Consider the following 15,068-nt stretch of genomic DNA (forward strand, 5'->3'; position numbering starts at 1 on the left):
ATCTTATCCTTGATGTTCAAGATTATTGCCAATAAAAGCTCGCACACATATTTTTCAATATGCATGACATCTAAGCAATGATGCAATAAGTTTGTCTCTCAATATGGTAAGTCAAAAAATATACTTTTACTCTTCTAATTAAAGTGTGTGTCATCTATCCTTGATCAATGCTTCCTCTTCTTACCATCAATCAGATTATCTTTTTCAAATTCAACACTGAAACTATCCAACTCTCACAACATCTCACACCCAGACATCTGGCTAGATGCCTCACCTTCTTCAACGGTGCCATCAAAAGAGCATGCATCCCTTCTGTATGGATGGTTTTGATGGAGGAAGCGTCGATGTCTCATGAAGTTTAAGCTCCTCCAATATGTCAACCTTTTAGACTGGGTGTATTTTAACAATCCGGGCATGCTAGCTCACCTTTCGTATACTAACCCGACATTAGAACATAAGTTAGAAAGTTATTTATTATCCATATAAGCACCGTGCGCATGAAAAATAACTCATTCATCAAAGCATCAAAAGTTGGAACACCTTGAACGCTCCACAACTATTTCAGCTCGGCAATAAGAGGCTGTAAATAGACATCAATGTCATTTCCTACCTCTATCGATCAAAGAATGAGCACTATCATGAAAGCAAAGGATTTTTTCACGCACATCCATGGTGGAAGGTTGTAAACATGAATAAACACTAGCCATACACCGTGATCGGTATTCATGTGCTTGAATGGGTTGAAACCATTGCATGACAAGCCCAACCTCATATTGCATATCTCTTGTGCGAAGTCGGAATGTATTTTATAAAATTTTTGCCATGCCTCTCCATCGATTGGATACCTTAATGCATCATCTTTTGTTCGCTCCTCTTCATGCCATCTCATGTCCTTCAATGTCTTTGACGATATAAACAACTTTTATAATCTTAGTATCAAAAGAAAAGTGCCACATCAACTTTTGAGGAATATGGATCGATGTGCCATCTTTGTTCTGTTTCTATCTTGATACATCATACCGCGTGCACTTGTCTCGGTTGGCATCCCCCTCCCAATAGAGGATGCAATCATTAGGGCATGCATGTATCTTGTTATAAGTAAAGTTCAACTCTTCAATAATCTTCGATGCCTCATAATTATTCTTCAGAATTTGTGCATTGTCTGAAAGAATATCCTCCAAAAGCTCTAGTATACATTTCACTCTATTATTACTAAACTCATTGGAGCATTTCACATGATACAACCGTATTAAAAACTCAAGCTTCACCATCTTTTCACATCCAAGATACAACGGAACATTTGCATCCTCCATCAACTTACGGACCTTCTCCACATCTTCATTGTTTGTCATTCCACCAACCATGAGATCAAGCATGGACGTAGATGCCCCATCATTGTGGCCAACAAATGAGAAGATATCACAAATCATTTGTTCCACTCTCCGATCATGTTGATCGCCTCCTTATGCCTATGCTCACCATGTTGATCCCAACAAATTTTATAACCAGATTTAAAGCCATAAATAGTGAGGTGATAATTAATATCTTGACGAGGTAGCCAAGGCATACCCATATACTTTTTACTAGGACATTGGATAAGTCCATGGTTTCCAAATTTCTCTATATCAAAATTAAGAAAATTTTAAAGTCCAGCCTCATATTCTGATGAGAGTCTACTCAACTTCATCCACCCCTTATCCATTATAAAAATAGTGATGATTCTGAAATTAAATCATATATAAAAATGAGACAACACAATAATATCAAGATAATTTGATAGTAATAGTTCATAATTTGTGCCCACATACCAATGTTTAGAGTTCATAAATTGTTACATAGGCAAATAAAACATGTTATTTCAATAATGACAAGTTGAGAAGGACTAACCAAATATTGCATGCATTATAAACAAATATTTAAATGAATAAAAAATATTATTTTTAAATATATAATAAATACATCCTATTATCAACTAATAGGTAAAGATAGGTCATATCCCATTCAGAAATTATACTAATTCTATAGGTCAATTACAGTAATCAAACGATATGCAATAGCAATCGAAAAAAATTTTGACAGTATTTTTTCTTAGTTCTCCCGTATAAAGAGAACAAAAAAAAAATATTATCTGAAATTTTTTTCAAACCCTCAGTATAACATTTGATTACTATAATGACCTATAGAATTACATGCATTTTCTAAACTATTTATGGTGGATAATCAATTGACTAATATACATAATTCTTTCATCCGTATAAAAATAAATAAATGCACGGATATATTAGAACATGTACATCAATCAACTGACGGGTCTATGATTCTATATAATGCAAAAGAATAAGAAATTAGAAAAGCAAAGAAAATAAAAGTAAAAAGGAGGCTTAGATTCATCATTTAATCATGCATTGCAATATTACTTTCGATATTCACTACAACTAAACCAAATCAGCTGCGAACAGTTACTCGCTAAATAGCCACAGGCCATCCAAGATCACCTTACTATTCGAAATTGTTAAAATCATGCTAAGAATTAACTATTTTTCATCCGAAGTCATCATAGCCTCTTTATAAAATTTTCAATCAAACTAAATTAAGATTGTTTTAATAAAAATATAAAATTCAAGAGAGTTTATACATACATATATACATACATGCACAAATAAGAACATACAAATATATACGTCTATTTATATATACATACTTATACACATATATACGTAGATACCCTATACATGAATTCATATATATGTGTGCATGCATGCATGCATACATACATATAAAAGAGGATATCTACTCTGGTCAATTCCAAAATCAATAATAAGATATCGAATCAAAGATTCAAAATTTTATTTATAATTTATACCAAAAGATGTATAGAAATAAAAGCCATATATATTAGTGATCTCTAACCTATGCATCACAAACACAAAAATAAATATAATCTGTAAGTTTTTGGATCGATAGACAGGGGGGCAGTGGTGCTAGACAGGGGGTGGCGGCAGGTCAGGCCGGTGGCAGGGCAGGGGGGCTCGGGTAGAGAGAGAAGGAGGCTCGAGTAGAGAGAGAGCGGGCGGTGGCGGGGGGGGCGGCGGTGCTAGATCAAGGGGTGGCGGTGGGTCGGGCTGACGACGGGGGGTGGCAGCGACGGGTCGGGTTGGTAGTGGGGTGAGAGGACTCAGGCAAAGAGAGAGAACTGAGGGGCAATGGTGCTAGATCAGGCGACGACGGTGGGTCGGGCAGGCAGTGGGGGGGCAGCAACGGGTTGGGCCGGCAGTGAGATGGGGGGCTCGAGTAGAGAGATAGAGGAGCCTTACCGAGGTCAGGATGGTGGTAGCACTGTTTCGGGGGGCAATGGCGGGGGTGGGCCAGCGACAGGGCAGGGCAGGCCGGTGGCTCGGGCTTGGTTAGAGAGAGAGAGGTACGAAGAAACAATAAGAATGAGGAAAGATGGGGCAGGTGAGAAATTTGGAGATTATAAAGGATCTATGGTAGCAGTTTTAAAAACTGCTGCCATAGATCTATGGCAGCGGTTAAATAAATAATTGCTACAATAGATCTATGGTAGCGGTTTATAAAACCATTGCGATAGATCTATAGCAGCGGTTATAGATATAACCATTGCTATAGATCTATCGTAGCAGTTTATTAACCGCTGCAATACATCTATCGTAACGATTTTTTCTCAACTGCTGCTATAGAGGCAGAATATAAATTTTTTTCTCTTTTTTTTGAATATGATATAATTTTAAAATTTAAATTTTATATTTACTATTCATTATGTAAATAATTATCGTTAGAGTATTGCCATAAAAGATCTCCTTGATCCAATAGCCCTACATATGTCGATCATTAAAAATTAATTTTGACGATCATGAATGATCGCGTGATGATCTGATAGATAGAGTCAACCAATGGGTCAAAAAACTTACAACAATAATTTTGATGATATTTGTAGTACACTATCAAAATTTTACTTCAATCGAACATCATTATCATCATCAATTTAGCATGAAATGATTTTAACCGTTAAATAAAAAATGAGTGATCAAAAGGCCAAACGACATTCGATTATAGCAATTTTTTAGATAAATAATCTTTGCTACTACTTTGATTGTTTATACAATGATGAACATAAAATTTAAATCATGTATATTTAAATAATTCAAAATTATATATCTCTTGATACTTATTCTTAAAGTTTTTTAGTAATTATATTTGTACTTTTGTAAGATCTACTTAATGTAGATAGTTCACATATACACGATTTAGATTTTATGATCACCATCATACAAATGATTAAAATAGTAGAAAAGATCATTTATCTAAAAAATTGCTATAATCGGATGCCGTTTAGCCTTTTGATCACTCATTTTTCATTTAACGATCGAAATTATTCTGTGCTAAATTGACCAAGATAATGATGTCCGATTGAAGTAAAATTTTGATAGTATGCTACAAATATCACCGAGATCATCGTTGTAAATTTTTGGATCCATTGGTGGTCTCTATCTATTAGATCATCACATAATCGTTCGTGATCATCGAAATAGAATTTTATTGATCGATATAGCTAGGGCTATCTAGATCTGATGGCTCAGATTGGGTAGCACACAAATCCTAACGCCTAGAGATTTTGGGTGCCAACTTCTAGGGACTCAAAGGGGACTTCCACCCCTTTTTTATAGTAGAGTTTAAGATCAAAACTCCCGTGGACACATACAAAATCATTGATGGAATCTCAGAGTCGCTACACACCTAGGTGCTAGAAACCCTAGCACCTAGGGCTTCTTGTTTGCTTGCCTTGCCGCCCACCTTAAGAGCCCAAACTCCTTGGATATCTTTCTCTATGAAATCCCCACACCCTCCAGGTCTTCTTTCACCGTGGAAACTAGAAAACCATGTAGAAAAGGGGTGCATAATCAGAACCGGGCATACTATCCTTGGTGTGTGAGAGTCCTTCTACAAAAAGGACTCTCCCTTAGGGGCTACTTCTCCCTCTTGGACTCTACCTTTGAGATGCCTCTTCATGTGGGATTCCCTAGAGTCTTGGGACTCCAGATGGTGGCACAACCAGGGAATTAAACTCTTTAGATCTCACATAAAAGGCCCTCTCATGCGCTCCTTTCTTAGCACTCCAGGGGGGTGCTCAAATACCTCACGCGGCCCCGTGGTTCTTCCTTCTCTAGGGAAGCATCCTTGCTGCCCTAGGACCGTACAAACCAGGGAGAGAGAGAGAGGATTTCAGGGAGAAAAGCTCTATTGATTCCATACCCTAATTAGGGTTTAATACAAGTATATATACTCATATATATGGATCAAGAACCAAGCCCAAAAACTCCCTAGGCCTAACACATATATGAAAGCACTCACCAAGTCCAAATCTTGCATGCTCTCATCCCCATGGACCCAAACCTAGTCTAAACATGGAGTAGCCCCCTCGAGATCCAATCTCTTGGGCCTTAAGCCCGTGGAGGCCGATCCTCCACCCTAGGCCCAAATCCGACCTAATCCTAGGACCAAAACTGACCCTAAAAATCGTAAGTCACGCCCATGGCTCATCCTGTAGGCTCCCAAGGCTTGAGAGTACCACATCAACTCTTACAATCTCCACCTTAGTGCCCCAAAGTCTTAGCAACTCTGGCAATATCCTCCTACACGATCCTACTATCACTGTAAACCCTGACAGCCTCTGTGCACATCCTTGCTATTGCCAACCTTCTTCAGCTTTTGAGCTCTCTTGGAGGCCACTGGGATGACTGCCTCCATAGCTAAAGACCTTTGTTTGCTCCTTGGCACCACCTTGTAGGCTTCCTTCTGCTTAGCAGCTGTATCACTTATTTTCTTGGACTTTTCTGGAGAGACTCACCTGATACGATCTCCTCATAAGTATGCCTCTCCATCTGCACACTCCGCTCTAGCTGGCTCTATGCAAATCCAGCATTGGAACTTGGATATCGCTCCTCTCCTTGTACTTCTCCGCTCTGAACTCGTGTCACAACTCTCTCCAAGTCCACCTGATGCTGCAGAAGTGCTCGAGGCTAGCCACCTAATGCTGCTTTGTTGGGCCAGCCCCTATGGTTCGATCACCATCGCTACCCCTTCAAACTCTCTGCACTCTGCGGACCCCTCTGAAGCCGCTTTGGACCTTTGCACTTTGCGGGCTTTTTTGAAGCCAAGAGCTCATCCAACTCTTCTAAAACCCAATGACTGAACCTGAACCTTGTCTGCACTTGCACCACCTGTGGCTTCAACTTCTCCTGGAGGATCTGCAGCTTCCCTATCCAGGCTCGGATCCACCTATCTCTTCTGGAGCTCACCTTAGCCTCCACATAGGTATCAGGATCCTCTCCTACTACAAACAGACCATCTGACATGTCTCCCAAAGCCACGACTCTCTGGTGCCCGCACATCCTGTATAGACCAATGCAATGCATCACCATCGCTGGTGCTGAAATCTGGCACCAATCCCTGCACCCCTCGACTTTAAAACTGTGCCAAACCATCCTCCACTTGTGGAGGCACCTCTGGTTAGTGCTCCAACTAAATCATGGCTCCTCCTAGTGCTCCTGCAGATAACTCCTAGGTCAGCTGCTCGACGTCACCCTGTCAAACCTCTTGCTGCACCTCCACCACTGCTACTGCCATTTCGAACCCTCCACACACACTGTGGATCCCTCCAAAACTTCCAAAAGGAACTTCTCTAAATCCACAGTGATACTCCAGAAATCACCCACTTTCTCCATACACTCCTAAGGTTCCTGACCGATCAAATCGCTGAAGGTACCCTAATTACTCCCCTGCCTGCCAACACCTAAAGGCTGTATAGTTGCTACTTCAGCTCCACCTTGACCACACTCGCTTAGGTGACCTCTCCTCCAACATGCCAAGCACTCCTCATTCATCAACCAACCCCTCGCTACCCATCTCTCCCAAAGAACACTATCGCCTACCCATCACACCCTCCAGCCTTTCTTCCTCCAAGGCCGGATCTAACCAAAGTTGGACCAGAAACTCTACCACTTAAACCTCTACCCTGGGAAGCATCCCTTCCCATCAAGCCTCTCAACCTCCACCTTCAACCCACTGCTCCCAATTGGCCAAACCATAGCAAAAAACAAGGTGAATATGAGGCATACCGTGGACTAGGTGTGTAGAATTCTATACCCTGTGTGACTTCTTCCTCGCTTCCACGCTTCACCAGACACTGATACCAACTGTTAGGACCACTGATGCATAGCGTGGACCTGAGGAGACCTACAATGGTACCCTCTACAAGAGCACACTATGATCCGAGCTCTCCAAGGGCAGCAAAATCCAAACCCTAGCCCCCTACGTAGATCTGGATCTGACGGCTCAGGTTGGGCCATGCACAAATCCCAATGCCTAGGAATTTTGGGTGCCAACTTCCAGGGGCTCAAAGGGAACTTCCACCTCTTTCATATAGCAGAGTTTGAGATCAAAACTCCTCTGGACATATACAAAATCGTTGATGGAATCTCGGAGTCACTGCACACCTAGGCGCTAGAAACCCTAGCACCTAAGGCTTCTCATTTGCTTGCCTTAGTGCCCACCTTAAGAGCTCAAACTCCTTGGGTCTCTTCCTCTTTGAAATCCCCACACCTCCAGGTCTTCTTTCACCATGGAAACTAGAAAACCATGCAGAAAAGGAGTGCACAATCAGAATCGGATGAACTATCCTTGGTGTGTGAGAGTCCTTCTACAAAAAGGACTCTCCCTTAAGCGCTACTTCTCCCTTTTGGACTCTACCTTTGAGATGCCTCTTCACGTGGGATTCTCTGGAGTCTTGGGACTCAAGATGGTGGCACAACCAAGAAATTAAACCCTCTAGATCTCATGTAAAAGGCCCTCTCATGTGCTCCTTTCTTAGCACTCCAGGGGGCATGCGCAGATACCTCACGCATGCCCCCTGGTTCTTCCTTCTCTAGGACGGCCTCCTTGCTGCCCTAGAACCGTACAAACTAGGGAGAGAGAGAGAGGATTTCAGGGAGAAAAACTCTATTGATTCCACACCCTAATTATGATTTAATATAAGTATATATACCCATATATATATGGACCTAAAACCAAGCCCAAAAACTCCTTAGGCCTAACCCATACATGAAAGCACTCACCAAGCCTATGTCTTACATGCTCTCATCCCCATGGACCCAAACCTGGTCCAAACATGGGTTAGCCCCCTCGAGACCCAATCTCCTAGGCCTCGAGCCCGTGAAGGCCAATCCTCCACCCTAGGCCCAAACCCGACCTAGCCCTAGGACCAAAACTGGCCTTAGAAAATGTGAGCCAAGCCCATGGCTTATCCTGTGGGCTTCGAAGGCTTGGAAGCACCATATCAACTCCCACAATCCCTGCGCAGATCTGGATCTGATGGCTCAGATTGGGCCATGCGCAAATTCCAATGCCTAGGGATTTTGGATTTTACTATCCTTGGAGAGCCCGGATTGCAATGGGCTCTTGCAGAGAGGTACGTCGTGGGTCTCCTTAGATCTATGCGGGCATCGACAGTCCTAACACTATCTATGGTAGCGGTTAAGTGTAACCGCTGCTATAGACAAACCTATGGTAGCAGCTACATAAAACCGCTGCTATAGGTTGATCTGTGGTAGCGATTACGGAAAATCACAGCCATAGAGCCTATGGTAGTAGTTTTTAGACCGCTGTCATAGTAAGGGTTATCATAGGCCCTTATTGTAGTAGTGAGATTAGATTTTTTTAACTTATGATAGAGCTCCTCTACACACCCTATCAAATGGAGCATGAACTATATCCTTGGATCACGACCCATCTCTATAAGTATAAGATGTATGAAGAGTGTTTCATAAAGAGAAGAAAATAAATAAACCTAAAGCATCATCCCATGTCACTCAAGATGATCAATAGAAAAAGATAACAAGCCTCTAAATAACCCTAAGCATCATCCAATGTCACTCTAGATGATCAAAAAGAAAAGAAAGAGATAGAGTATTCAAAACTAAAACTGATCATTCATTGATTCAATAAAATAAACGAGAATACAAAGCTTGAGATAAAATAAAGCATCTATTCCCACAAGACCAGGTCTTCCTCTCTTGGCGTGAAAACTTGGAGAAGTTTCTTGACTCGAACATAGAGGTTGAAAAAGAAAGCTTCTACTTGTAAGAAGGGAGACAGAACCTCCTCTTCTCTTGCTCACAATCTCTCTAAAAAAAAAAAGAAAACTAGAAAAGATAAAAGCAACTCTCTACTGACTAAAACCTACTCCTGATGATTCCCCTGATACCCACAGCTTGTCCATTATATAGGCCTAATTTCTTAGGCTAGAAGCTTCAAATCAGAGTCCAAAATGAAGTCAATTTGTGTACAAATCGCTTAGACATCGTGCACCCTTTGATCAGGATCAGATGGCCTCAAATTGGCTTCACATAAGGCAAAGAATCAAGCTAAAACAGGTCGGAATCACCAATGGCCATTAGATCAGCCACTGCTTGCTTCCCAAGCTATCGAATGGTGCAAATGACGTCTCTTAAATCAACTTCCCCAGTCGACAACACGTAGAACTGTCGGATTGTGCCTCAAAAAGATTTCGGTCGCCCAATTGTTCATATGTAGTGGGCTCCCGCTGCAATATATGGTAAGGATCAACTAGAGCCGCTTGATCGGATGTAAGCCAGCTCTCTAGCCATCCGATAGTGCCCAAAACCAAAACCACCCCTATGAGCCGCGATAAACACCAGCTCCCTATGCTGTAGACCACCCCAAATGCCCCCATGGACCGAGCGCTGTAGACTGGTGAACCAAGCGGTTAAATGGGTCGAATTTGGGCCGAATTTGAGCCCAACCTGACTTGAATTTGAGCCTAATTGGAGCTTGATTCTAGGCTGACTTTGGGTCTTCAATTCGAGATCCATTTAAAGTCTGATTTGAGTCAAATTTTCTTCCTTTTAGTCAGCAAATCGGGCTCTTTTCATTGATAAGTCTATTTCCTGCAAAACACAAGACAAAGCATCAATTCTTAAGATAGAGAGATCAATTAATATATGTTTTCATATTTTTATTGAAATATTTAATAGACTTATTACACCCCTTAACTTGAGCTTTGCTCGTCTTCGAGTAAAGAAATGATTTAGCATTAGAACTGAAGATCATCGGTATATCAAAGTTACCGACCGATGCTTATTCGGATCTCCATGACTACCGATCTACTACTGTTATCAAAATATAGTCGGCTTATCTGAAACAGCCAGTGCAGAAGGCCAGAACGTGATCAATGGCGAAATAATCGCCCACCCCATTATCACATAATGCTAGAATAAGCAGAATCTATATGTCTAACTGTTATGAACGGTTATCGACTACGTGTCACGACCATCAATGGGCATAAACAGTCCATTAACTCCATGATCATGGCCTAATAAAAAGTGGGACCACGTGATCGACAGTTATATGTGAATCATCTATAAACAGGAGGTAAACGAACAGCATTGGTAAGATAATTCTAAGCTAATACTCTGCTAGTTCAAATACTTTTTATCAGCTGTCCACCAATCTCCCACTGACTTAAGCATCGAAGGATCCCGTCAGATACAATTTCAGTCAGTGTGAACTTTATTTTGCAGGTGCTCTTCACCAATGATGGCGTTACAGAGGATTGGCCACAACACCCATCGAACTCTATCATATGCTTTCTCCATATCAGGCTTAATGACCATATAATTCCATCTAATTGGAGCCCGTTGTAGATCATACATAATTTTCTGAGCCATAAGAACATTATCCAAAATACTATGGCTTTTAATAAAAGCATCTTGCTCCTAACCTATCAATGGGTGAAAAAGAATATATTGTATTCGATTAGCCATTAATTTAGCAATAATTTTATATGAGGTAGTACATAAATTGATCAGATGATAATGAGATGGAAGTGATGCATCAGACCTTTCAGAAATCAAAGTAATTAATATATGCTTCCAAGAAACTGGTATAGAACTAGATTTAACAAACTGTTGTACTGCAAGATCAACTTTCTTCTAAATAATTGGCCAATAATACTTGAAGAAAAATGATGGAAAACCATTCCGTTCATGAGCCTTATTTTCCGCCATAGAATGCTATAATAGACTCAATCTTTATTGTCGAAACATCTCTAATGAGTAACTCCTTTCAATGTCAGATAAAATGATATTAGAAAGAGAAACAACATCCAGATCTATATTCTCCTCCTCTCTCCTCCATCTAGTACTAAAAAAAATAAGTAATTCATATCTTATAGTATTATCCTCTGCAATAGAATTTTCATTAGCATCTTTAAGAAAATAAATGCCATTCCTTCACCTTCTAATAATGTAGCATGATGAAAAAATTTTGTATTCCTATCCCTCTCCTTTAGCTAAGAAATCCTAGATTTTTGTCTCCACATTATTTTTTGCTGACAGGCAAGTGAATTATGTTATACCAATATAGTACAAAGAAGAGATAAATCCTAATCTGATAACCCACCTGCATCACATTCTTCTTGTTGTAATTTCGATATTACTTTTTCAACCTCCATCACAATCTCCTCTCAAAGAGTTTCAATCTCCTAGATACATGGCACATAGCATCCCCTCTAATGAGAGTAGTCCCCACACTATGAACAATGTCCTAAGAAAAAAGGTAATATAATTAAAACTTCTCAAATCTAAAAGAAGCTTTGTGAAAAATTACCATAGCCATCTCAATCATAATAAGACAATGATCAAAAGCAATTCGAGGAAGATGATGTTTCTGATAATCTGGATGACTTTGAATCCAACCTCCAGTAACAAAAGCTCGATCAAGTCTCTCTCATATCCTCGCTTGATCAATCTGATTATTACACCATGTAAGGTGTACACTTGAATACTCTAAATCAATAAGACCCTGTAAGCAATAAAAGATCGAAATCCACGAATACCAATTTTCTCAGTAAAAGGTTTGCAATCTATTTTGTCAGATGGCTTATTAATGCACTCACAGTTACCCGCAAGAACAGTTATTAGACCTTGATTGAAAATAATAGAAGCCTCTACCCATAGCAATCAATGATGCTGATATTTTAGATCCACATAAATGGCTAGAAGAATCCAAGGATGTTTTCCTAGCTCTGTCATGACAAATACCACTTACTATGAACTCTTATTGAAAGCTTCAATCTTCACATTATCTTGTAGCCAAATTGCAATAATACCATCCTCAAGTCCCTAAGACTCCACTACGGGAAAACACCAGCTTGGTGGAAGATGAAAATGTGCCTTATCTAAACTTCCACCAGATAATCTTGTTTCAAAAAATACACAAATATAAGGATCATGTAACTAAAGTAGTCGTCTAACATTTGGTAAAAATGCAGGTTTATCGACCCCTTTATAATTCTATAATAAAATCTTCATTGTAAATTAGAAGAAGACTGATCAATGTCCCTCTGAACTTCACCTATTGGTGGCTCCAATGGATGAATGCATTCCATCTCATCATCTTGTTCCTCTGTCGAAGTTTCTAACTCCAAAGCCTACTTTATGGAAACAATTGTCTGGTTCTGCTTATCTTTTTTGATTTCTTGTCCAACTTTATCTGCCTTGTGGTTCCCATCAAGAACTATTGAACTAGAAGTTTTCACTAGTAATTTAACATTCTCTTGACCTGCAGATGATGATGATTCACCAGCCCCCTACTGTGTGGCAGAAAAAAATACAAAAAGCTCATTAGATGGTGGCCTAGGAAGAGAAAGATCAATCATCATAGCTTTTAGATCTGCCAAATAACTGGAGCCGCTTGGTATGTGCTATTTCCGACAATTTTCATGGTGTAGTTTGATCTCCAACCTTGTTTCCACCCTTTCGTGTAGTGCTAACTTGGCCATAGTTAGCTGCATCGTAGAATCCTTAAGCCCAGAATCCATAGTTGTCAAAGGTCCAAATTTACTCATTGGGCCAAATCTATCACACATAAAAGATTGGTGCCGGGCTAAGTTAGTGTGCTTTTCCCAACCCATTTCGAAAATTTCCTTGTCAGGAGAATCAGGTCTTTGAGTTAACTCGGGTGAGTTAACTCACTATAAGCCCATGTTAACTCACTATGAGACGCTGATCTAGTCAATCTTACATCACTCGGATCATCTTCTTCAGCATCCATGCCACTTCAAAGCTAGGGTTTCTCAGGTTTTTCCCCCAGCTCCACTTATCCGTGGCCCAAACAATCTCTTTGGCATATTAACTCTGTTATTATCACCGGTGATGTGAGGGAGCTCTAACTAATCATCTACAGCCTCATTGATAATGATAAAGTTCCTCTTACAATAATCCCCTTCCAGATGCTCCAATCGACCACATCGGTAACAAACGATTGGGACATCCTAGAAACAAATGGTTGCCAAAATGAGTGCTTAGCCCCTTGAACCATCTATCTCGATTGCAAGGGTTTCTTGAGATCAACCTTAACACAAACCCTAGTGTAGCCAAGTCGTTGGACTTGTAACGTGAAATCATCAATAAACACAAGCTAGCCGACCATCAAAACAAGCTTCAGTAGAGTTACCCTATTCCAGTACTTTGGTGGGAGATGAGGTAAATGGATTCAAAGCAATGTTGATATAATCGCATCATCTATGGGGAACAAATCCAGCGATCGTTGCTCAACAGCAAGGATATGACCCCTGATTAACCAAGAGCTTTTTGCAAGCATAGCATCCCTAATTTCCTCAAACGAAAAATAGAACAAGTAACATCCCTTTCCCATCGAGAAAGATTCAAAATCATCCACGATCCAAAACCTTGCTCTGATAGATTGGGCAATTATATCCATTGAAATTTGACGACCTAAACTTCAGACAAACAAGGAAGTCTTCTTCCACCATCTATGAGCCACCACCAACTCTTCCTCCGACAGAATCAAGATGTTGAAAAAGTGTTTCTGAAGTTTGATGATTTATTCACCAATGATTTTACTTATGTACCAAGAAGATTTCCACCCTAAAACCACCCCCTTCCATGTTCGAGAACTAGAGCCTTGAATTGGTGTAGCAGCCATGAATCCGATGATCACCACCGACATTGCAATATTAATAATGAAAACCCCTAGAATTGCATGAACACACGTAAAAACATAATATTTTTCTTAATCAAAAAACTCACTCAAAATTCAGTTTTCCTGTAGGCCATTTGTAAATTTGGAGTGTTGAAACTAAGAGTACAAATGGATCGGTTTGGAACGAATCATGAGTAATCCCAATCCAATCCGATTCCTTGATCGAATCCTAATATTGGATCCAGATCCAATCCAATAAAAGATTGGATCAGATCAACGATCAAAAATTTTACTCCATTGGATCATTTAGATCGGATCAGGTCTATATATAATCCGATCCCAACCTAAAAAATTTGAATCTGGTTCAAATCCAGATCCTAATCAGGCTTGGTTCGTATGATAGACCAATATATGAAAAGTTATGACAAAAGAAAACAAACATTACTTTACCTGAACTATTAATTTATAAACAATCCATAATTTTTAACTACTAAAGCTCAATCATTATTTAAAAAAAAAATCATACGAAATTTCACAAATGAACGAATACCATCAAATATTATAATAACTTTGATACAAGAGCTAACTAAAATATAGCTATGATCTAAAAGAAAAAAATGAATACAAAAACCAACTTGAAGATATTCAGTTCTCCGCAACATCTTCATCTTTTCTTGATAACTGAAATATTCTTTTTATTTATCGTATGATGTTTGTTCTATAACCTAAGTAAACAAATCATAACAAACAAATAGATTAATAGCCTTTGCCTTGATAGCATGTATAAGATAAACATAATATATAATATCAGTTGGCAAAGACCAACCATCTAAGCATAAATACAATTTCTTAAAATCTCACAATTATATTAAGTAAAATTATATAACAAATAGTAATACTACAAAAACATTTGAAATTTTAATCACACTCTATTTATTTTATGATTTACATGTTAAAGCTAATACTAAATTCAGGTTGGATCTAGTTGGGTTCGAATTCAGTAAATCCAAACCCGACCTGACCCCACA

This window comes from Elaeis guineensis, chromosome 2 (assembly GCF_000442705.2).
Source record: "Elaeis guineensis isolate ETL-2024a chromosome 2, EG11, whole genome shotgun sequence".
NCBI classification, from domain to species: Eukaryota; Viridiplantae; Streptophyta; class Magnoliopsida; order Arecales; family Arecaceae; genus Elaeis; species Elaeis guineensis.